Source organism: Corapipo altera, unplaced genomic scaffold (assembly GCF_003945725.1).
Source record: "Corapipo altera isolate COAL_440 unplaced genomic scaffold, ASM394572v1 0, whole genome shotgun sequence".
Taxonomy (NCBI): Eukaryota; Metazoa; Chordata; class Aves; order Passeriformes; family Pipridae; genus Corapipo; species Corapipo altera.
The window spans coordinates 53,834,415-53,860,443 of NW_020884872.1; the positions used below are offsets into that span (position 1 = coordinate 53,834,415).

The 26,029-nt window shown below is 38.6% G+C and overlaps 1 long non-coding RNA gene across 1 annotated transcript; it reads right to left on the bottom strand.

The window, feature by feature from the left end:
• Nucleotides 1-25,982, bottom strand: LOC113949181. The gene is made up of 3 exons (XR_003528375.1): nucleotides 25,913-25,982; nucleotides 2,365-2,441; nucleotides 1-96 (listed from the first exon to the last, which is right to left on the bottom strand). It is a non-coding gene; the product is annotated as an uncharacterized LOC113949181 (long non-coding RNA).
• Between the last annotated feature and the right edge of the window lie 47 nt (nucleotides 25,983-26,029).

Consider the following 26,029-nt stretch of genomic DNA (forward strand, 5'->3'; position numbering starts at 1 on the left):
CTATTACATATAAAATTGAAAGTGTTTCCAGTTTTAATTTCTCCACAAATTTGCAGCACCTTCTCCAAGTCAATTGTATGGCTTTCAAACAGGTTTCTGGAAGTGAGAATTTTATTTAAAAAAATTGTCTTTGCTTAGAGTAATGCACAGAAATTGGAATATAATTTCTTAAAAGGTCTATGGGATAATGATGACATTTTGAGAAGTCTGGCAAAAATGCAGGGAAAATTACTACCTATTTTTTAAAGAGGTTTTGATCTGAGACTCTAGAACTCTGTATTTCAAAACCTGTTTAAAAAACTGCTTAGTAAAATATGGATTGTACTGTTTGTCCCACAGTTAATCACAGTGACCTTTGGTGTCATCCAGACAGTAGTTAAGATAGTAGCTTAGGTAATTAAATGGGCACCTTGAAGGTCCTTTAAAAAACACTAAGGTGAATTATATAAAGCATCATAGCAGTGACTCAGTCTGAACATGGAAAATAATGTGCTACCACATAAACAAGAAAGACCAGCAAGCTCTCGCTTTATACTACAGCTGCCTTCAATGAAACTAAGGGAAATAATTCTGTGATAACCAGAAAAATTTACTAGTTCAAACAGTTTTTAATTCTGCCTATTTTTTTAACTACCTTCTAAACTAAAACTGCATTATTTCTCCCAACCTGTAAGTATTTTTTTTCTTAATCACACATATTTAAAAGACTTTATGTGTGCCTTATGTACTGAATACCAAGTAGACAAATAATTGTAAGTTATGGGGGAGTGGGATTACTCTTCACAAAAATCATGCAAATATGGAGTGAAACATATCTGATGTTCATGCAATTTCACACAATTCTTGGTGGGCTCAGAAAAAAAGATTTAAGTTTCTCTATGACCCCTTCAGTTTCTTGGAAGGGAGCAGTTATGTGGGTTTTTAACTTGTATTTATCATAACAGTACATTGCCAAAAATATTCCAGTCTCCCAAGGGCTCTAATGAAAGGCTATGTGTAGGTTAATGGATTATAATGAAAATCCAGAGTGTTCAAATGTGAAAGAAGGGGGGGTGCTTTTTCCCTTTTATTTCCTCACATCTTTTATTTTCTCTGAACCAAATGGCTCGCTAATGCATTTTGAGCTCTCTCCTATCGAAAAAAGCTGTGGCTCTAGCTGTGAAACAGCCCAACCTACTCAACAGCATGTTTGCCCTTCTCCTACCTCCTACACCTACCCCTCTTTCCTTCCCAGAGAGCCTGTATCACCAAGCTGGCTGAACATAGAAGCATGAAAAAGTTTGGGTCCCCTTTTTTTGGCCTCTCTGGATAGGGAGATAAATAATAACCTACAGCCTCCCCTCTACTGAAAACACAGAGGAACAAATCTTCCTCTCTCTGGTTTGCTCACATTTCTTAGCAGAGATGCAGGAAAAAGCCAAACAAGCCAGAAAGATTTCCGAGGAAACCCAGGAGGGAACAGGTAGTATTTAGAAACCAGGAAAATACAGAGAAAGACACAGAAATTCTTCTCTGAAAGACTAGCACACCAGTCCAAATGCATACAGCCTCCCCAGGTACTATTGCTGGACCTATTGTCAAGTGAAATAATTTCTTCCAAAGCAGCTACACAATATTGTGCAAATTGTCCTATGTAGGTTGAGACCCAAGGCTACTGAGGAGTCTTTTTTGAGGAGGTAGCTGAAGATATAAACTACAGAGAGTATGTAATTTTAAAAGACTGTCTAAGAAATTGAAGATTCAAGATTTTACCCTTACTACACCTTGAGATGGCCAGTAGAATTTGTCTGAAGGAAAGCAGAAAGATTAACATTTGAAAGACACTTTCAGTGTTCATACATGCTAATGACAGAAGAAGCAACTCTAGAATAAAACAATCTTTATGTATCTTCAGTAATATGCCCATTAAATAAAATTATTATTTTCTAAGTGATGTGGAAACTTCAACCCCATACCTTGAAGTATAATGTACCTATTTGTTTCTCATTTTCTGTGGCTTTGTGTCCATGATTTACAGTGTTTACTTATGAAAACAGAAACTCAATTCCCACAAACACATTAAACTTCCCCCTGGGAAGCTCTTCGAACAGATTGACAAACACTGTATTTGTCTTTCAAAACATAGTTAAAACCAATCATCACTAAAATGCTTCTCAGTGAGCTGTTGCCTTCTTCAGTAACTTATCCTTCTCAGAGAACCACCCAATGATGAAACAGCCTGACAGTGTCCTGGACAAACTCCTTTATAAATGCAAGCTTTTTCAGAGGGCCATTATGTACTGGGAACTTCTGATCAGATCTGAAAATGGGCAAAATTATTTCAACAGAAGAACATCTTAAATATAATGCTTACCAGATACTCACCTCCTTCCTGAGTTTTGCCAGGTTATTTGCCCTGAAGTATTCTGCTCTCGCAAAATCACAGAGTTAGAAGAACCACACTGTAGTGAAAAAAGATACATTTCATTATGAAAAGTTTGTGAACAACAGCATGTCAGAATGGTTTCAATAAAGCCCCTGACAATCTTCGAATCTGGGAGGTGGGAATTTTCAAAAGACTGGAAGCAGTATCTTTATGAGGTTCTAGAAAGAAAATCCTGAACAGATATGAAATGGTAGATAATATCTTATATAGTTCCCCTCTCTTCTTCTCCCCACAACCTCTTGCAAAGGAATAAAATGCAGTTGGAAAGTTTTGAACATGGGTATCTGTATATAGGGTAGATATTGAACTGACCACTAAAAATAGTTTAATAAATCACACTCCATTTGCACTTTAGACGCTGACTAATTAATTGCTATTTGAAATTTCACTATCATATTTAACAGCAGCAGGAAAGCTGGACACTAAATCACTTAAGTAAAGACACTGTCAGTGATTCCATACAGGACTGTAAAAATGGATAGTGATGAAAATGGGGGAAAAAATTATTTTCAAGGCTTGACTGCCAGAAGAATTTTGTACTCTCTGAGGAAATTCTTAACTTAGCTGAGTGTGCTAGGATAACGTATATGTGTATTTAGGTGAACTTTCTCATTATGATTTGTAGTACTATGGAACCTACCAGGATTTTTCAATATGCTGAGCTGTTACAGAGAGGTCTGCTGAAATTCCAGGTAGCATTTGAATATTAGAGCTACTTTCCCCCCACTAACTACTACTGATTATTCCCCCGTTTTTTTTTCACATAAAACACCTCTAATGTAATGATCTTCCAGAAAACAAAACAAACCCATTTTCCTTATACAAAATGATTACCTTTATATGCAATCTTTATTGCACTATAAACAGAAATTTTATAATAATCATTCTGGGTGTTGTTATTCTTATTCTTAAACCTGGCTACCTCACATATTTTCACTTTTACTGGGATAAACAACTCTAATGTCTGTTACTTAAGCATAAAATATATTCAAAGGGACTAAGTGCCTTCCCAGGTGTTAGCAGCACACAGCAAGACTAACAGGCAAATGAGGAAATTTACTGTCCCTTTAAATATGACTTTTGATGTGTTCCCTCAGTCGTTAATAGATTTGCCCACCCTACTTGCAGCAGCTTGTTTAGGACGATGGCGTTTTAACAAAACACTCTTCTTTTTATTGATGGAGTCATTCACAAACTGTCTCACTATGGTCTGCTTTTTGAAACAAGTGATTTAAAGCTTGTGGCATAAAAAATAGTCTTTGAAGAATTGAAAACTCCCTGCACCTTTTATCCAGTTTAACGTTTCTTCCCTAAAAATCATGGTTGCTAAGATATGTCTGTCTGAATGCACACTCAAGCTGCTCTCCCTTAATCTGTATTCTTTACTGTGGTAGTTTCCAGGAAGCCAGAAAGAATCTAAAGAACCTATTTTGCTGCACAGGCACTTTTATTTTCTTCCTTATTCACTCTAGTTCCAAAGTATTTTATTCCCTTTTGCCACTCAGCTGTACTTCCAGTTTGCATATTATGTTCCATGGTATTTTGATTCAATATGCAGCATTGTTAATTTATGACAATGAATCTCGCATTTTACAAAGATCTGCTAGATTTACTTGATTTTTAGAAAAGGTTGTCTATGGTTCAATGACATATATTGTCATAGAGAAAATGCTCTTATTCTATTACTGCCATAGTTAGTTCCTTTTGTTGTTATTACGAGTGAAAAAAACTTTGTGGCTCTCTCTGCTGCCATTTCTTTATGATGACTTGTTCAGTTACAATAAAACAAAACCATTTCACTCCTGCTTGGAGGTTTTGACCCTATGTAAACTTTTTCAAAGAGTTCAATTCATTAGAACAAAGGCTTTCTCTGAAATAAAAGAAACAGCCCTTCGTTTCTTTGAACAGAGAATTTTAATTTTTTCAGTTGTACTTTATGTGGGATAAACCTAGTGGATCAGGTCAGAGAGAACTGTAATGCATTAATTCTTGACAGATATGATGATATAAACAGGATAATACTTTGGAGATGTTTAACAATGGAGACAAGAAGATTGAATTTAAGGCTGGAAAAAAAGCCCAAGAGTTGCGTATAACTTTTAGGTATCTTCTTTTGACTAGACTGTAAAAGCAAAGAGAACAGGATAAAAAGATAGGGCAGAAAATCAGGTAGGGAAAAGCTTATACCTTTATCTTAGCCTTGGATCCACAGAATTGCAGAACAACAGAGTTTGGACAGGATCCTGCAGGTCGTCTGATACAAAGCCTACTCAGAGCACGGTCAACTAGATAAGCAAGCACAGGGCCTTGCCTCACTGAGGTCTGAGCATCTTCAACAATGAAGATTTCTCAGTCTCTGGATAATCTGTGCCACTGTCCAACCACCCTCACAGAATTCTTTTTTTCTACTATCTGGTCAGAATTTCCCTTGTTGCACCTTGTGGCTATTTTCTTCTGTCCTTCAGCCATGCTCTTCTTAGAAGTCTGGGGCCTTCTCCCCTATACCCTATCACAGGAAACAACAAGCTCAGCAGAGAATAATGTACCATTCAGCCAGAGTGTTCCTAATGAACTATCTATGCTTAAAGCACCTAGGTTAAGATAAGGCAATAGGACATATGTTGGGAAGGTCTTACCTTTGAATACATTAGTATTTCTTAGTATTAGTAGTTCTCCTTTTGTCTTCCTGTCACAGATTCCCAGTCAAGGGCAGGGCAGTTGATTTCTAGTCCCATGCTTTCTAGTCAAACAGGACAAAAAGTTGAATTCAAGGGTGTTTCACCTTTGTCTGCCATTACAAAAGAAATGTTTTTTAAAAGACCATACAAAACTACTACTTTCAGGATTGCCAGTCTCGGACTTCTGAAACAAATCTGTCTTGGTTCAGAATAACTTTCTGATTCATAATGAGCATCTATTGTGTTTGCGGCAATTTTATTCCTTAGGTGACTTTGCTTAGAATGACTGCAGATATAAAATAATAAATTAATTTAAGTAAAATTGAGCCCTTCCTGTGGATTAGTTAACTCCACTCATACATGTCAGTTTCTGTCCTCCACCTCCATTCTGTTTTAGTATTCTCCAGCTCAGGGAAATATCACAAAAAGGGTTATTGAATTTTGTTGTACTAAAATGTCATATCCTGCTCTCTGTTTTGACATTTTCTTGATCAATGAGTTGTTAACGCAAAAAAAGACAGCTATTTAACTTTCTGTGTGCAAAGAAAGAATATGAGCTGGTACTGGATTTCTCAAAGGCCAACAGGTGGGACACAAAGTAAGCAGCCCATAATGGTGAGGAGCCTTAGTGAGAGCAAATGGGACAGCCAAGGCAAAGTTACTGTACCTTCGTAAATGAAATAAAAAACCTCAATGTGAGGAAAATGTTCTTATCTTCTAAGGGCTTCTCTGGATACTCAAAATGTTTTTCTCTCTTACAATCCAAGATGTAGTAAAAGAGAAGGCAAGTCTGGTCATACAACTATAACAAATAAGATTTCATGCTTTCTTTCTTCTTACCTGGGTCATCCACAAAACTTGTGATATAGGCAAAACCAACTGCTTATTATCTACAGTATGTATAAGATAGAGTTCTCTGACAATTTGAAGAAACACATAGAAGTAAAGGCTGTTACCTATCTATGGTCCAAACACTCACTTGGGTTTCTTTGCTGGTAGCATGATCAAGCAAAAGTCAGAGCCGGAGAACATGTTTTTCCCATCTGTGTTCAGCTTGCCTTTGCGGGCACAACAAAATGGAATTTGCATCTCTGATGCTTCCAGTTGTGTTACGATTAGAGCATCCAGTTTCTCCATGAAGACCACTTTGTCACTCCTGACAGAAACAACTCAGGCTGCTGATTTTCATACAGAAAACATCAAACCATTTTATATGTATGCCTTTCAATCTTTCATTGTAAATCAGAATTTTAGGTTTGATCTTTAGACTCTTAGTTACTTTACATGTCAAGAGTAAAATAAACCATGTGTGTGTGGCTCCAACAAACTGATGTCCCATTCCTTTGCAGTTACAGAAATACAGTATCTCATTCTCGCCAAGGTCAGTGAGTCCTTGGGAAAGCAGCCAGTGAAACAGGGCCTTGGGAGAGGGAGAGACTTTCACAATTCCAACTAAAGAATAAGAAGGTAGCAGCAGAGCTCCTTTGTTACATGTTCCCCTCTGTAGCTTACAACAAAAAGCCTGATCACACTTTTAAAATGCTTGTTGTGGAGTTTTGCTTATTTTCTTAAAGACTAATTGCACTGTATCACTTTCCACTCCTACACAAAATTGTGGATGAGACTCTTCCATTTTCAAAGCAGATATAGAACCTGTTTTGTTCTAATTTTATTTAGATAAAGTAGTGCTTTGCATTAGAACTTTTAAGGAAAAAAAGGATTGTGTTCAAACAGGATTATGCCAAAAAATTTCTATGCTAACTGATTTCAGTGGTCTGAGTGTTTAAACACGCATTGGTTAAAGAATCCTTAGCACTGATAAGTGGTGAGAGACTGGTTTTGGAAATGGGCTAGGGAAATTAGTTAGGCCTAAACGCAAATCTGTGTTTTCTGTCTTCATTCTTACTTGTTTTCCATTTCTAATAGAGTAGGATGTGTTTCTTCATACAGTGTTTTCTTCTTCAGCTTTGTACTGCTGTTCTGTTCTTTTGACTACTGGTAGAGCAGCTAAATCAAAATCTGTGCATAAACTTCACATCGCAAGGTATCTACTTATTTTAGTTACTTTTCCTCATCCTGAGAATATCTGTAAGGTGATTAATATAACTTGGTTTAATATAAAATCAAGTTAATGACAAGCAATATCTTTCTCAGGTTTTCCACACGGAGAATGTAAGTCCGTATTAATAAAAGAAAAAGCTTTTAGATCAGAGTAGGATTACTACACTGAACAAAAACTACAGCAGCTATATATATGTATATATCTCAGAAACCTTTTGCACATTAGGAAACTTACAAATCCCAAATAAAACTGGTGCACATAGTACATCTAGATATTTAATATATATATATTATAAAGAATAAGAGAAGTTGGGAAATTTACTCCTCGCACTCCTCTAATTATTAAGGTGGTTTTAGTTTCTGAAAGCAGGTATATTACATCCAGTTCTCTTGAGCCAAAAATTTAACAGGTTCCTAATGTTTGGTGTTTGAGCAATAACTTTTCAATTTCTATTCTTCTTTACTTCTTTTTCAGTTGTCTTTAGCTAGAGGGAAGGGCTAATTTACTGAAACATCCATATGTACTTAATCATAAGGTTGTACAATATCAATAATACCTAGGGAAGAATAATACATGCTACATGACTGAAGAGACAGAAAAAGCAATACAAGTAGCCATAATTAAGGTATGATAAGTAATAATAGCAAATTGATACCAAAAATAATTGGAAGGCTTTTTAATATACAAAAAAATGCAGGTAGGTTATGACAGACTCTCTTTTACTCATTATTTGGACATATCATGCATCTTGTTGACAAGATTCAATACTTTCTGTGCCAAACCAATCTGCATTGTTAAGCTGCACTGCTGAGCCACCAAACACAAATGGGCTGGAATACACAAAAATCAGAGACATGCATGTGGCATCCCCTCAATAACGACTAACAAGAAACAGACATTTTAAGGATGAAAATTATCTGAAAACAAACAGTATTGGGTCTAGCTGAGCTAGAGTTCACTTCCCCATAGTAGCCCTCACAGTGCTGTGCTTTGCATCGGTAGCTAGAAGGGTGTTGATAACACACCAGTATTTTGGCTACTTCTGAGCACAGCATCAGCACTGTAATATTCCTTCCCCAATCAAGGGCAAGATCCTGGAAGGGGACGCAAGTAGGCCAGCTGACCCAAAGTGACCAAAGGGATATTCCACACCCTATGACGTCAGCTCAGATATAAAAGCTAAGGCAAGGAGCAGGAAGGCAGGCATTCATTGTCTCCAGTGGCTGCCTGCTAAGGAACCATTATGTGTGCTGAAGCCTTGTTTCTTGGCAGTGGCCAGCCATTGCTGTTCACGGGAAGTAGAGAATAAACCCTGCAATCTTTCACTTTGCTTTGCTTTTGCGAGCACAAATTCTTGCTTTTGCTTTAAATAAACTGTCTTATCCCAGCCCATGAGTTGTTTTTCCACGTTACTCTCTCCCCTGTCTGGCTGGGAAGGGGAGCGATAGAGCAGCTGGGTGGGCACCTGGCATCCAGACAAGGTCAACCCACCAGACAAACATATCAAATAGGGCAGATGAATCTTACTTTAGAAGAGTTGCCTTTAACGGGAGTCAAGGCAACCAGAGTGGGATCCAGTCAGAGGTCACAACTGCCAAAATCTAGGTGGTTAAACTATTGTACTCTATAGAGGTGCATACACTATATCAGAGACTACAGAACAGTTCAGATGTCCAAGCACTCGATACAGGATTTAGATGTGCAATGATGGGAGCTAGGGACATTGTCCCTGCCACTGGCTATCCTGGGTATCACACCGAGAAGTAAGAAGGGTGCAAATGTCTCTGAATTGGCATCTTTGCCAGGCCAATGTAGTGAGCTTAGATCAAAAAAGAGTATTTCAAATGGCACTAGGAAAAATACTTTTACAAAACTGAATTCTGCCCTACCCAAATACCAGTGGCCCACAATAATCTAATTACATGAGCAAATGAGAGAGTAGCAAAAATCAGATGTTTCAGTGATTTTTGCAGCCTTTTTTACAGTGGGAAAGAAGTGTGCGTGCTGGACTATTCTGAGGAATTCTTTGATATTCTGGAAAAGGTCTGGAGCCACTTCCATAAGACACACCATTGCTAAGGAATTTGGCTTTCCAAGCAGGATCTTCAGTATGAGTTTTAGACTGAGTGATTGGACATACTCAAGATCCACAAGAAGGAAGTCCATGTGACATGAGATGGCATGAAAATGGAACATGCCATACGACTGCACGATAAAAAGTTCTTTGACTCACTCTCCTTGCCTAGTTCCTCCAAGCCAGGTAACAAGGCAGGAGCTATTGCTTCCTAAAGAAATGTTGATAAAAAAGTCACACAATTGTTATGAGTTTTTGTTATATTGGGGTACAGTGTGAAAAAAATTCTCTGGGTTGTTCAGACGACTTCATACAGCGTAAAACAAGCATTATTTGAATAAGCAAAGCAAATTTTAACACATTGGTTCTAAATATGTTTTGCAGCACTAAAACTTAAAAAAAAAAAAACAAATCCTGTCTAAACTGTTGCCAACAGCAAAAATAACTCTCTGCAACTAAGAAATTTGCAAATATTAAAAGTAGGATGTGTTCATTTTCAGTTTCTATTAAATAAACTGTATTAAGAGCCTAGTTGCTCTAGCATAATCATATCTATGTCTTCTCAGCTTAATGCACTATTTCATGTGGATTAAAACTAATCCTTTCCTTTTCTAAGGGTTTGTAGAAGCATGTCTTACAGATCAGCAAATATGACTAGTGAAGTACATATTTAGAAAACATTTTTCTTTCTTTTTGTGGAAACCTAGCAGTATCTAGCTTGAGTATTAACCAATTGAATTTTTTCCTCCTGAGTCTGTCTTTGGCAGACCAGTGAGAAAATTTTATCTCCCTTATTTAAGTATCTCCCCTATTTTTTTTTGATCTTCCACTGTTTATCACATTGACCTATATTATACTGAAACAGCGAAAATATTCACATCTCACTTGACTCCCTATTGTAACTACTGCAATACTATTTATTGCTATGTCTTCATTTCCAATAAGATAGTTTAAGTGCAGACTCACATTTAAAAACTGCCCTAAAATGGAGGATTTTCACTTTCTTAAAACAACTGTTTCAATCAGAGAATCATAGTATATCCTGAGCTGGAAAGGACCCACAAGGATCATTGAACTCTTGCAATCACTAAGCCACTTCCAGTAGAAACTTCACTTTCACAGACATCATCTGTTTTCGTCAGCATTGTGTCCACTACATGCATAATGCATATTATTGGCCAGAAGGGGATCCTATGTACAGAATTTGTATGAACAAAGTCATGTCAATGGGTTAAAATTAACCCAATATAAAGTATATAAATCTGTTGTCAATCAAAAAATTGGAATGAATTTTCATGAATTTCACACCCCACTTTTTTAACACAATCAAACAAGAGTTTATAGAAAAAAAACCTGTGAATGCTCTAACTTTTCAGTTCTTTTTTATTATTATTCCAATTCCAATTTACTTTTCTCTCTAAAACTTTAGAACAAGATTCAAAGAGATTTCTACACTTCAATCAAAGGCAGATTATGTTCCAAATTTTATAAAGTCATAAATAAGTGTGAGTGAAATTTCAGATCCGTTGAAGTAAATTAAAAACTCCCTTTGACTTCAAAATGTTCATGAAAAAAAAAAAGCTCTGTTCTCTTTTAAGATTTTCTTGAAAATCTATATTCTCCTATCACCGGCTTGGAATTCCTCTACATTAACCTGTATATATATCTTTCTCAATATGTATGTGTACAGGGAAAAAGACAGAAGCAGAACGATGTGTGCTAAAACACAGTGTCTAAGATGAAGATTGCCTTTCTGTAAACAAGATGGTGCTGAGGGAAGTGGCCAGTGTCACTGCAAAGCTACACTATACGATCTGTGTAAGGCTGGGGCAATTATAGGAGGTCCCTGATGACTGGTAAAATACAAACATCAAACCCAGGAAGGGTAAGAAGGAGGCTTTGAGGAACTACATAACAATTGTTCTTACATTAGTGAGGAGGTTATGGAACAAATCCTCCTGGATTCTTTATCTGGGGCGTATCACAGACTAGAGGTGAGTGGGTACAATCAGCCCCAATTTCCAAAGGGCAAATTCTGATTGAGCAACTTGATAGTTTTCCATGATGAGATGATGGGAAAACAGTGGTGTCATGGGTTAAGACTGCCCCCCCCCTGAGAGCCGGGGGGCTCAGAGGTGGTTGGGTGCCAGGGCAGTGTTCCCTGGAGGGCCAATCACCACCTGTTGTGTTCGCTCCTGCTGAAAAAGGAGCCACCGGAAACTGTGGGCAATTCTGTCTGTGTCTGCTGTGTGGGGGGGGGGAGTGAGAGAAGGTTGGGGGTGGCAGGGCCCTTTCTTTCCCCTCCGGGGGAAGGGGGGCCCTGCAGCCCACAGCCCTGCTTAAGCCGGGGTTGGAGGCAGCATTGGAGTGAGTCTGTGTTTGTGAGGGACGTGACTCACAAAACAACTGGTAAGTGGGAGAGAGAGAGGCAGGCCTTGTGGCCAGGCCCTCTTCTTCCCTCCCCGCCCCCCACCTTTGCAGCCAGGCTGTGGAGGAGGCTGTTTCGCTCTCACAACTAGAGAAGAGAAGGAAGGCTCAGCATTGAAGCAGAGCCAAAGTGATGCAGCTCAGTGCCAGGAAGAAGAATCCCAGGCAAAATTGGAGATGGGCCAGAGAGAGAGGCTCGGGAGTTGCCCGGGGGCAGCTGAAAACTTACTTGGAGGATGCTTGATAACCTAACCACAACACAGCAGCCTACGAACCGAGGTTTGATGAGTGAGAGAGAGAATGACAAGCAGAAATGGCACGGAATCAAGGAGAAAGGACTCAAAGCTATCTTCTTAGACTTCGTGAGGAAGAAAGGACTTCAGCAAGCAGCTGGAGGTTGGAGAATGAGTGTTTCAGGTTCCCCGAAAACTCCCACGAGAGAGAGACTGCTTTACCTATCAGCTCTGAAGGGATTTTCCTGGACTAAAGTTAAAGAGAGAGGCTTAAAGGGACTGATAGAAGTGTAATATATATATATATAGTTGCTTTTAGCTTGTATAGTATTTATTTGTGTAAATAAAGTGTATATTACTTCCCCTTTCCCCCATAGAAGTGTCTGCCCGAAAGTTTTCTCTTCGGTGTTGAGATAAAATTGTGGGAAGGGGTGGGGGAAGCCTGAAAATTGGATTTTAGATTTCTGTGGTAGCTCAAACTGGCACAAGTGGATGTCATTTACCCTGTCTGTTGTAGTTTTCAGGGTGGTCTCCCATTGTATCCTTTAAGCAAAGTGATATGGTTTCAAAGGGTGGACTATCATGCAGGTGGAAAATTGGCTGGACTGCTGCACTTAAGGGATTGTTGTCAATGGTATGAAGTCCAGCTGGTAGTGGTAGTCCCTGGGGGTCACAGCTGGGAGGATGACTTTATTAAAAGCCTGATTAAGAGACGGAATGCACTATGAGGAAGCCTGCAGAAAATCACAAAATCAGTATGCTCCAGGGCAGGGCTGAAGGAGGAGAACAACAAGACAAGAGGGTGTCTTTCTCCCCATCAAGAGACTAGAGAAATGGGCTGACTGGAACCTCAGAAAGTTAAACAAGGGCAAATGCAAGTCCTGCTTCTGGGATGGAATAACATAAGTCAGCAAAACTTCTTGGGAACATCAGCTGTGCAGAAAAGTGAGCAACAAAGGTCAAGTGCATTATTGGGCTGCATTGGGAACAAGGTCAGCAGATTAAGGGAAGCGATTGTTCTGCAAACATCACCTGAGACTTCATCCAGAGTATACTGTGCAGTTTCGGGATCCCTAACACAAGGAAGATTTTGATACATTTAACAAGTCAACTTCAGGCACACAACATACAAGGAAAGGCCTTGTTTATTGAAACATGGGTTTATTCAGACATAAGCAGAGAAGACTAAGGTAATGGATTTTACTGCTGCCTTCAGCCAGCAAAACACTCTCAGAGTATTTTGTTCCTCTAGATGTAACATCTGTCAGACAATTAAATGTTTAATCCATTTTTCTTCACATCATTTCAGGATATAAACACTGATCCTGCTCATTCCTGCACTGGACTGGCTGGATGGAAAGCAGTTTTGCAAAAAAAGGACTCAGGGACCTGGTGGACAACAAGCTGACCATGAGCCATCAATGTGCCTATGGCAAAGAAGACCAATTGCCTCCCGGGCTGCATTCAGAGCATCACCAGCAGGTCAAAGGAGGTGATCCTTTTACTGTAAGGGTAGTCAAACACTGGCGTAGGTTGCCCAGAGAGTCTGTGGAGTCTTCATCCTTGGAGATATCAAAAACCTAACTAGAAAAGGAGGTGGGCAATCAGCTTTAGGTGACACTGCTTTGAGGAGGAGAGGTAAAGCAGACCATCTTCAGCAGTGCCTTACAGCCTCAAATATTCCACAAGTCCGTAAAGAATAATGTAGGCAACAACATAAAAACCTTCAGCACATCAGAAAATAGCAAGATTACCTCTTTCCTATAACATCAATGTTCTGAAAATCATACAAGCAGCTTTAACAGAATGATTGACTCAAGAAGTCAATAGTGTTTCTTAGAAAATCAACTTCCACAGTGCCGATAAAGCCTTTGATAAAACATGCCTTCATGGGCTTTGAAACAGAGTTAATAAGAATCTCTTTGAAGCAAAAACGACTACTTTTTTCTCAGTCTGACAAAATATCAATAGCAACCAAGATCGTTTTGTATGTGGCACCAAGTCACTCAACAAACTCAATCATTCTACTTCAGAAGACCATTAGTTTCTACACTTGTTTGCCTGTCTAGGGAGTCAATAGGAGCTTTACCTGAAATAGACATGTTCTATTTCTTGCATTATTTCAGCATAGACTGTACAAGAAAATAACAGGCAAAGCAGAGAAAATGCACTCGGATATGATCTTGGGGTTTTTGGCTAATCTGAATTTGTAGAATAGTGCACGGACTTCACTTAGCATCTACAAATAATTCTCAAAAATCTAATGTCTCTGACATTCTCCCTTTCAAAATAAAAACCTATAATTAAAAAAACAAAATAAAATAAAATATAAACTTCCCACATCCCCTAAACCACCTAAACAATAATTTCCTATAAAAATTACAAGTTGCAGGAACTTTTGAGTAGAGAGGATTTCCTTGAAATAACAACACTTTTTCCTTTACAGAAGCTTTTCCATAATAGTTTTATTGAAGATGAGCAGCTTATTTGTGATATAGATAGAAAGAATATGGATTAAAAGCCATAGTACAGATCTAGTAAAAGCAGTAAGTCTAAGAAAGTAGTTTAAATTATTTCTGAGGGTATTTGTCTTTAGTTGTGAATTTACTTACTATGATTTTGGAACCTACAAACTACGGAACTCTCAATTCTGTAAGAATATGATTCCTGTTACAACTTGTGTATTAAGATTGGTCATTATGTCAAAATGAATGTTGCATCACCATTTTAGTTCCTGAAGTTCCTTCAAAAACAACATGCTTAATTGTGAATCATACAGAAATAAGGAAAATTGCTAATATGATACATTTTTTTATTTAATTATATATGTTAATATGATACATTTTATTATGCAATGTATAGCTTTTCCATGCAGTATTTTTTAATTTATAGAATAGGTCTCCTGTGTTTGGAAATCTGCTGTTTTTACAGTAGGTGGAATATGATGTAACAGAGAGGAAAGACATTAATTCTCTTTTTAGGCAACATTTATATTTGCTCCTTCAAATAGGTTATTCACTTGGAATACACTGTTTGAATTTGTATCACTGATTATTCTGTATGGAAAAACAAACCAGATCCAGGAGCTTATTACCTACATCAGACAGCACATTTTAATGTAATAGATAATACTATGAATTTAAGCATAAATAAAAGACTTGCAGCAGCCATCTCTTGGCTTACATATTAAGGAAAAATAGATGGAAGGTGAGACCTCCTGAAGAACTGGTAATTTCTGCAATACGAATACAATTGAGTAGAGAGAGTACAGCATGGGGAAGACAGAGAGACAAGAGAAAAATATAAATAAAGTAGGGATCAACAAAAGAAAGCAGAAAACAAAGAGAAAAAGTAAATAATGTTAGAATTATGAAGGATAAAAAAAAATAATTTGATATAGAAGAGGAAGAAATATGCACAATAGCATGTTGCCAGCAGTTTTTTGCCAGACTAAACAAAAAAAGTGTCCAAATGGAGACTGTACAGATGTAATCAATAATGAAACTATGAAAAACATGCAAGTTCAGAGAATTTTTTCCTCTATCATTTGAGTTTTGGACAGATTTTACAAGTTAACGATGTGTTTGATGTTATCCCATACTTGCCCATTTAATTTTCCCATTGTATGTAGTTTCAATGACCTTACTACTTCATTAATAATCCTTGTGGTTTTATCATTTTGGTTCTACCTTTCTGGGCAGTAGACAGGTAATACCCACTAATTTGCTCCATTCTTTTCCAATCTAATTCGTATTTCTTTCTTCTGCCAACACCTTCCCATATAGCTCATTTCCTTTTAATTCAGGTATTGAACTAGGACCAGAGGCAATGAGCTCAAACTGAAACACAGGAAGTGCTTTCTAAACATCAAGAAACACTTTTTCATGGTGAAGGCAACAGAATACTGGTACAGGTTGTCCAGGGAAACGATGGAGTCTTCATCCTTGAAGATAGTCAGGAGCCATCTGCACATGGTCTTCAGCCACCTACTCTAGGTAGCCCTGCTTGAGCAGGGTGATTGGACCAAGTGATTTCCAGAAGTCCCTTCCCACCTCAGCTATTCTGAGATTCTGTGACATCTGCTTTCCAATGAGTTTATTCCATCTTCCTTTTCCATTTTTTTCCATTTAATTTCTTTTATTCCGTTCTATGCCGCAGTTTACTACTTTGTTTTACATTCTCTGTATACTACTCTGCCCTTCTAAAAACAACAATTCTGATTTACCTTTGGGAGTGTTACCAAAGCAGTTGCTGAAGGGAAAAGGTTTAATGGAGCTTTCAGAAAAAGAGAATTATCTGCTAAAGTTAGAAATATAATGGCCTAAACTGACTCCATGGGGTGGGACAACTGATCTCAGTACAAGTGAAGTTTGCAGGATAGAGGGCATGAAGGATAAGGGAACATTTAAATAATCATTAAAATACTTTTTTTCTCTTTTCATAGGAGGAAAACCTTAATTCCGCAGATGAAAGATGCCCTCTTCTGTGAAGGCATCACATTAGCCTCAACTGAAGTTGCTCCTGAAATGTGAAATGTGGTTATTTTTTGCTCTTGCATGAGAATGGCAACCATTACTGTATTTATCCATTGAAATCCTATTTGAACTTTCTTCTTCTTCTAATCTTAATGTGATTATACTTTCATGTAAGGCATGATTGTTAACTGAGATTTGTTGGGTTTTTTTAAAGATTGATATAATCTCTTATGCTTTGTCTCCCCATATTCTAATTGAGAGAACCATACAAAATCAAGATGAGTTCAACGAGGTGCCTGAAGTTACACGAGAGGAACAGTGGAACAGGGGTCTGAATAATGAAGCTCCAGAACAACCTAGGGGCATGAACATGGTGTGGGATTCACCTCACCAAATCCTGTTGTTTATATGAAGTAGATGCCAACGTGAGACCTAGTCAGCCTAGCCTTTCCCTGTTGCTGGGGAAGAAATTGGCACTTTGAGAAAATAGCTCATTTTTTCGGATGACTACTTCAGAATTATACAAATCGTGCACTAGAAGTACCTTCTTTGCTTTGAATATAAAGGGAACAGAAGGGAACTACCTTAAGTATAGATATTTACGAAGTTGGCACCAGCATTTGGTCAGCTGACCCCTACCACTTCTGTTGGTAGTGTTGGATCCGTAGTTAAAATTTATTGCAATCAGAAGATTTAAAGGTATTAATATGTTTTCTTAAGCCTTGTCAAGTAGTAGAGTTTAGGAGATGGCATAAAGATACAGTAACATGATAACACGCTATATGAAAAAAACCTGCAAAGGAAAGCAAACATAAAGTTATTGAAAGGAATTACACATTCCTCAGAAATTCGTTTGGCACAAGAAATTGTGACTTGTCTTCATTTGCTAGTTAAGGGGCATTTTCTGTTCTCTGCTTGTTTCTTCATTATTTCTAAACAGTGTTACACTTCAAAGCTTAAAAATCCCTTATGCCAATATAATTTTGCACTTCTTAGAATTAATTTTGTTTTATGGGTAATGATCCAGAAACAAGAAATTTCTTACCATGTCTAACACAAAAGCATCTTAAATGTTCCGACAAATCTCCAGCACTGTGCTACAGCAAGCACCGCACGAGGAGGCATATTTCCCAGGTCAGAGCATTCCAGCTAAACCTCTGACCAATTAAGAAGCCCACAGGAAGGCGACATGCAAAGAAATACTTGGCTTTGTACTCAAAGAAATTAGAATGCAAAGCCTGATTTATAGTCATTATTTGAAGGCTGCTGTCCTGAACCACAGCAGGTTAGAAAGGCCTGTTCTAGATGAAGAAAATTAAAGGTCATGTTTATCTTTTTGCCAAAAGAAGATTTAGCAATTTAAAAGTCCAGACTTTGGAGACGTAACACAGATTTTCACCCCTCTTTCATTTCCACAGAGATGCACCATCTTCTGCCATCTCAGTAAATCTCTCTTCTAATCCCTTCAAATGCTAAAATAGTGATCTGTGTAACCTCAGCTCCATGTCAGAGAGAACTGTCGTCTTGTAGTAATACTTGCAGATTTTATAAACTCTCTTCTGGGCATGCCACCAAAGAGAACAAAAAGAAAAAGAAAAATACAAGAGGTATCTTCATAACAAACAACTGAATAAAGAGAATACATACAAGATGACCTTGTTTAGAGAACTGTGAGGGATATCACAGTTGAAATCTTGTACTAAGTCTGTCAGAATCACAACTTCCTGGACCTCAAATTAATTTCTTCTTTAGTCCCCTTCTCTTTGCCAGTCTTTACTTTCAAAAAGGGAAAGACAATTTGGCCTAATTTATTGCTTCACTTCAGGAAGGATCTGTGGAGTTCTTTTCAGTTAAATGTTAACTATGAAGAGACTAGAACAACCCGACTTATTTACAGTTTAAGAAAAAGTATCCTTCATTAAAAAAATCTGATAGGCTAGGCACTTTATGAATAATTAAATTGCAATAGGAGCTGAATCAGAATTCTTGCTGTTTTTTTCTTTTATCATGGCTGCACATAAAGGATGAAGTTTTGGTCTCTCAGTGAATTTTCACGGACTTAGTAACAATTTAAATCTGCACGTAAATCCTAACCTGCTTATGAAATGAAACAGCACATAAGAAAACTACCCCAGTAGTTTTGCAAAAGCACCTTGGTTTGATTGGTATTTATTCTCTACAGAAGAAAAGGATACTACAATAAAAACATTCTCAGCCTGAATTGATGCCTCAGTACACTCTTATGCGTAACTCACTATCAGAGTCTGCAATACGTTTGTGTATATTGTCCATTTCTCTCAATCATCTCAAAAATAAGGTGGTTTTGTCTCCAGTAGCAAGCCAACCCACTGTAGTACAAAGTGGAAGTAAAAATAAATTATAGAACTGCCCAGTCTGATAATGGACAAAAGAAAATCAACACAGAGGAAAGCTTACTGGAGAAAAGAATCTGCATAATTAGGTGAAATACATACTGGGCCATTTCAGAGCAGCATGCTCAGATCACAGAATTTGCTGCTTGCAGCAGGCAGGTAATACATGTACATGTATTTTCTGAGACTGGTGACTAGCTGACAAAATATTATCTTCTCACAATTCTCCAACACACAGTTAATAAAATCTTCTATAAAACCTGTGCTCACTACATAATCAAGAAAAAAGCATTTTGATAGAGTTAACAATTATAGCAAAAAGATTAAATTTGTAGATTTGGACATGCTTTCTTTATATCCATATCTTTCCCAAAATGTCTTCCTTTCCTCACCAGAAGGATGGGCAACCTCCCTCTAGATTTGTACGACTACAGTTTATTAGACAATGTCAAATCAAAAGATGGAATTCTATTTTTCAGTGCCCAGTTAAAACATGGATATGAATTTTATGGAAAATAATTTAGAAGTACTTCATACATATAAAAATGAAGCATCCCAAAAGCATTACTATCACTCAAAAAAAAAAATTCATAATTATCATCATGACAAAAGAGATAAATCAAACTACTTTTAAGATTAATAGGACACCCAAAAAATTATTCATCTGGAAAATTATTTAAGGTGATTTCAAATAAATTCTAGAAAACAGGACACAGTATACATGTGGAATGGTGTCATCCCCCTATTACATAAATCAAATTCCATGACAAAATAATGTCAGACAGAAGAAAGAATATTTAATTTTTGTTCTTCCAGACACTTTTTCCTGATAAATGCTTATTATCATAGAATCATGGAATCATTTATGTTGGAAAAGACCTTTAAGATCAAGTCCAATCATTAACCTAACCCTGCCAAGTCCACCACCGAACCATGTCTCGAACTGCCACATCTACACATCTTTTAAATATCTCCAGGGGTGGTGACTAAACCACTTTCCTGAGCAGCCTGTTCTAATGACTGACACCTTTTGAGTGAAGAAATTTTTCTTAATATCCAATATAAACCTCCCCTGGTGCAACTTAGGGTTATTTCCTATTGCTTGATGCTTGAATATTCATATTGTTTTAAAGATTTCTTAATAATCACTTTTTCAAAGCAATCGAGAAAAAAAAAATCCAGTGCTGATACTTCAGCAGAGATATATGGTTATCTGTACTATTTAACTACACACACACATAAAATAAACCTTCTGTAGCAGAGACCTAGCACTATGATTTCCATATGACTAATATGACATTTCTATGCAATCATCTCGTTATGACAAATTATTTTTGTAAAATGTTTGTGACATAAGAGAACTGTAATAGGTTTTAATTATTATTTTGTTAAAGGAAGATTATGAAGGTGTGTCAAATTTTCTGATGATTAACTTTGGATGGCATTTCTAAAGTCTTACAATCTTCCTCCACCTTTGGCTAAACAATGCTTTTTAAAAGCCCTGTGTATGCCAATATTTTACACAGAAATGCAGTGACACAGTCTGGAATAGAAAGCTGCTCCTGTCTCATATGGGCTGTAGGCTCAGGAAAGTGGAAACTTCCTGTTTAAAGGAGGTTAAAGTTTTCTCACCGGTGGATAACAACAGGCTAGTTTAAGCAGGCTAAATTTACATTACACTATAATTCTTAAAAAAAAAAAAAAAAAAGAAGAGAAAACATAGAATCTGTAATTGTTGCAGAATAACAATCTGCAACAAAAACAACTTAGAGATCATGCCTTCCTTTCTGGAGGGCTGAATTTCCTACAGAAAAGTCTAACCAGACTCTATTTGAGAAAGGCAGCTGACTCTTGCTTACATAGCGGGATTCTGCAGTCAAGGAGATGTCTCTACCCACTGGGATGGGTCACAGGGTTATCACTGATGAGTTAGAGAGAAATCAGGGGAGCCAAAACACACGCCACCATGCTGAGCCAAAGGAGAGTTAAGGGAGACCAAAGAAGGATCCCAGCCCTCTGACTATAGGAAATGGTATCAAGAAGAAACCTTATCCCTAAGGTCTTTAAGATCAGCAAGTCAAAACACGTTAATGCTTGACTCAATAATCTTAAAGGTCTTTTCCAACCTAAAGAATTCTATGATTCTGTGATTCCCTACTAACAAAAGAGGAAGATCTCCTTGCCTCCTCTGCTGTGTCCACTGAGACCTTTCCCTGACTCAAGGCTCTGAACCAGCAGAGAAACATCTATGCCTTCTCCTGATTTGACTCACTGTAGGTTCATTAAGCGCAGACCACAGAGCAAGGAGCAGCCAGCAGGCAGAAGACCAGGAACAGATAGTGAGGCAGAAGTGAGGCTAAAAAACAGGACCTCTCCTTCTTCAAGGGAGTAAGCACTGCTAGATACACCTGGTGAAATCACAGCCTCACTAAGAACAGAAAGGGTCAGACTGTTATCTATGTGCTCAGTATGGAAATGGTTGGTTGGAGAAACACTGAGTCTTCTGCCTCCCTCTCCCTCCTGTAACACATTCCTTGGTGATGCTCATTTGTTTAATTCGTTGTTTGTCAATATAGAAGAAAAGCATGCTGGTGCCAAGATTTAATTTTCTGGGTAGCTGCTAAAAGGCTTAATTCAGTGCTTTTTCAGCAAAAATTCCTGGAAGTCAAACATGCCTCATTCAGTCCAAAACTGCCAAGGCTAAAAGCATGTTTTGCAGGTGGGAGACATTTTACTGCCTTTCTTAACATTTCAGATTTGATACTTCCATAGATGCTTGTATAATAACCTCTTCATCCACATGGGCACTTGTTTGGGAGTATAAAAATTGGTGTTCTTCAAACAGCACATGTACTCGTGTATGTAGAAATATAACGATGGTTAAAAGATTTTAAGGGACACTGTGTGCTTCAGAAGCAGAGGAGAAATCTTCCAAAGATACAAACACTTAAACGTAATTTTATGGCCAGACTCCAAACTGTGGTCATGTTTACCTGTTGTTGGATAAGTGGAAAATTATAAGTCCCTGTTTTGTATCACAGCGTAGCTCTAATTGAATGTTCTGCAATATATTGTATCTAACATGGACTACAGGAGGGGAGAATAGGAAACAGAGCAGGAGGAATTAAAGCAGGCTAAATAACATTCCTTTAAACACAGCTCTCCAGCACTTTGTACTCTAAGTTGTGGTTCGAAAATGCTGTCAAGGAACTTTTTTTCCCCATGATGCATATAAGCAAAATAATCTTGGTAATTTATCATGGCAACTCAGAAAATGTTGGGAAATTGTATTCAGGCTAAAGTGTCTAGTAAGAACATGCCTCCATCTGTAATGTAACTACTCAAGAAACAAACAGCTCCATCTACCCCCTAATGTAATTTTACATGTTCCAAGTTATTTCAAGAAACAGATGCACTTTCCAGAACAATTTTACTCTTTGAAAAGTGACCATCTTGCTCAGGCAGCTAAATACCAACCAATAGATCTTGGTAAGGTAATTTTTTTTTGGTACTTTTAAAATTTCACTTTTTGTTTATTTGTTTTCTTTATTTTCTCTCTCAACTCAATTAAACTAGGTCCAGACAGGTGGAATACAGACATATGGGATGCATAGCTCCTATGTACTGCAGTTGTTTTCTCTCTTGCTGTGGTATTAACTAGAAGGACTTCTCCAAAGAGTTGTCAGAGGTATTTTATTTCACCTCAGTCACATCCACAGGATCCAGGGGGACTTTTTTTTTGTTATTTTCTGGTTTGAAATTTTTTTTTTACATTTTCCTTAAAAGCTTTTCGTTGCACAAATGCATTCATACATTGCCAGATATCTCAGTTGTTGAAATTGTCATTCCTTCTGTCATCTACACAGCTAGAAAAGTCAAACTTAGGTCTCATTGCTATCACACAACATATTTAAGTCTAGGTAATTAAGAGCTGTAGGGAAAACGAATTGTATAAAGAATTCTATTTTTTTCTCTGGTTTCACTCACAGGGAAAGGAGAGCAGACTTTTTTTGGAAATGAATTAGTTTTTCTGGAGTTGAGGAGAATGTTGTTGTGTATAAACTCATCACTGAAATACAGTCCTCTACACCATCCCTGGCTTGTTTGCAAGGCAGGACGTCAAGTTCCCAGCTGAAAGAAAAATCATGCACATTCTTGTTCCTTTATTCATTGTAAATTCTCAGTGAAAAAAAAAATCAACCCTGCTGGCCTTCTAAACAGGTTTAGACAGCATAGTAAAATTCTAAATTTGCAGCACTGGAGAGGTATGAAATCACTTGGATTCCTGAATTTACATCAGAAGATTCTGATCCCATGTATTGGGTTTGCTTGGTAAGGTTTTGGTAGTGGTGGGAGGGGACTACAGGAGTGGCTTCTGTGAAAAGCTGCCAAAAGCTTCCCCCATGTCCAACAGAGCCAATGCCAGCCAGCTTCAAGATGAACCTGCTGCTGGCCAAGGCTGAGCCCAGCAGTGACAGTGGTAGCACCTCTAGGATAACAGATGTAAGAAGGGGTAAAAAAAAACCCCAAACCTACAGAAGAACAACAGAGAGGACTGAGAATATACACTCTGCAGACACCCAGGTCAGTGGAGAAGGAGGGAGAGAAGGTGATCCAGGCATCAAAGCAGGTTTGTTGGCAGGACTTGTAACCCTGTGTGAGGGGGGGTAACCCATGTAACCCATGCTTGAGCAGGGGAAGAGTGTAAGCAGTCCTTTCCTTGTGTAAGGAAGAGGTAGTAAATTTCAGTCCCAAAGGGAAGGGAATGGGGGGGGGGGGTGCGTATTTTTAAGATTTGGGCTTATTTCTCATTACCTTACCCTGATTTGATAATAAACTAATTTCCTCAAGTCAAGTCTGTCTTGCCTGTGATAATAATTGGTGAGTGATCTCTTCCTGTCCTTATCTCGACCCACCAGCCTTTCATTATGTTTTTTCTCCCCTGCCTAGCTGAGGGGGAGAATGATAGTGCAGATTTGGTGGGCATTTGTTGCCCAGCCAGGGTCAGCCCACTAGTCCCTGACAGTACCATCAAATTCTTGATGCCTGCTTAGGATACAGCTCCATAGCACCTTAAGCTGATCTAAGATGCAGTGCAGTCTCACCAACAATCAGATGTTCTCCCTAAAGTCCTTTTTTGTTGCTGGTTTCAGAAGATAACCAGATAAAAACCATTTAAAAGGAAAATTCTGGGGTTTTTTTGCCAAATCAATTTCCTGAACTGATTTGGTACCATGTCACAAATGTTGGTTCCTCTGCTTGACAGAGGACAAGACCATGTGGCCAGAACGCACAACTACTCAGGCCTGGATTTAGACTATTGTCAGCATTATAGTACACATATGTTTAATCTGGATTTAACAAAGTAAATCTGGGCACTAAATGCAGTCCAGCTTCAACAACATGAAGATTTGTGTATGCTTTTTTCCTCAGAGGGGAAGTACTTAAGAGTGAGAGGCAAGAAATAAAGTTCTAAAAGGATTAGTCTTTTATTTCACATCTGCATTCATGAACAGAAAACAGTGATGCATTAATGAAAGCTGCAGATGACGAGCTATATAAATCAAAGACATAAACATCGTACCTACATACAAAGCCAACTGATTTTGAAAAGGGCAAGAACGAGTATGGGATGGCACTTAGCTACACAAAATGCAAGGTTAAATGCTAAGAGACATCTATTAATTAGTCCTAATTACAGGTGTGATCTCTTAGAGGCTGGGGGATGAAAAAGCTGTGAGATCACTAATGGATTACAAAATGTGCATGAGCCACCAATTTGATACAATTATGAAAGGCAGACACAGTAACATAAATGTAGGAGATATAGGGAAATATTAATGCCATTGTACAAGCTGCCAGTGAATTTCTTCTCCTTGTTCTTTTTTGATATTTTTTCAGTTTTGTCTATGTTCAGATAAGAACAGCACAAGGGTGAAAAGCTGGATTTCATGCCTGGGCACCAAGCCAGTCCTTAGGTAAAAAATTACAAAGCAAACACTCAAAATGCTTTGCCATGACCAGTCTGTCAAGCAGTATGTGATAATTAGCACCTCAGTCTCTAGTGCAAGCTGTCCTTCCTGCGGACAGGAGAGACTGGAGAAGATATGAAAGCAGTCTGGCAAAGTATTTTCTACAGTGGTAATACTGACATACCCATAGCTGGAAACTTGGTCATCATCTGTCTGAAGGGATGAAAAATCTTTAAAGACAAAAATTACTTTGCAGTTCCATGCCACCTTATTAGAGTTTAAGAGAAACTGGCTTGTCAAAAGTCAGGGACAAACAAAACAGGAACGGGCTGGTTTTCTGCGGTAAGAATATCCATCACTATCCAAACAAAACTCCAGTTCTAGCTCCCTTGTCTCACGGAAGATATGAATGGTGTTAAACATTAATAGGGTGAGAATTGGTGTTTGCATCCATCCTGCCTTGCATAACTTCAACGAGCACCTACAGAACATTTTGGTTTGAGAGCAATACAGAATCATTATGGTTGGAAGGGATCTCTGGAGATCATCCAGTCCAACCCCCCTACCAAGGGGCAGGGTCACCTAGAGCAGGTGACACAGGAACACATCCAGGTGGGTTTTGAATGTTTCCAGAGAGGGAGACTCTGTGACCTCCCTGTGCAGCCTGTTCCAGTGCTTTGCTACCCTCAATGTAAAGGAGTTCTTCCTCATGGTGAGGTGGAACTTTTTGTGTTTTAGTCCATGGTCATTGCTCCTCGTCCTGTCGCTGGGCATCAGTGAAGAGTGTGGAACCATTCTCTTGGCATCCGCCTTTGAGATACTTATATGCGTTAATGAGATCCCCTCTCAGTCATCTCTAGACTACACAGGCCCAGCTCCCGCAGTCTCTCCTCATATGGGAGGTGCTCCAAACCTCTCATCATTTTTGTGATCCTCCGCGGGACCCTCTCCAAGAGCTCCGTGTCTCTCGTGTACTGAGGAGCCTGGATCTGGACACAACCCTCCCAGATGTGGCCTCTGGTAACCAAACCCGACGGAGAACCATTCCCCTCACCCGCATTACATACAGACACGCGCGGCCAGAGCCGCCAAGCCCACAACTCCGCCCCCCCCCTCTCTCTCCCGCCCCCTCTGCCCCCGGCCGTCCCTACACACGCCCACGGAAACGCCCGGGAACCGGCGCCTGGGTCCTACCTCGGCCGCGGACAGCCGGTGTCAATGCCTCATTAGAAATCCTCCCCGCCTCTCACCGGCGCTCCTCGCCCGCCCCTCAACCTCTCCCTCTCCCGTTTCCAGCGAGGCGCCGAGGCA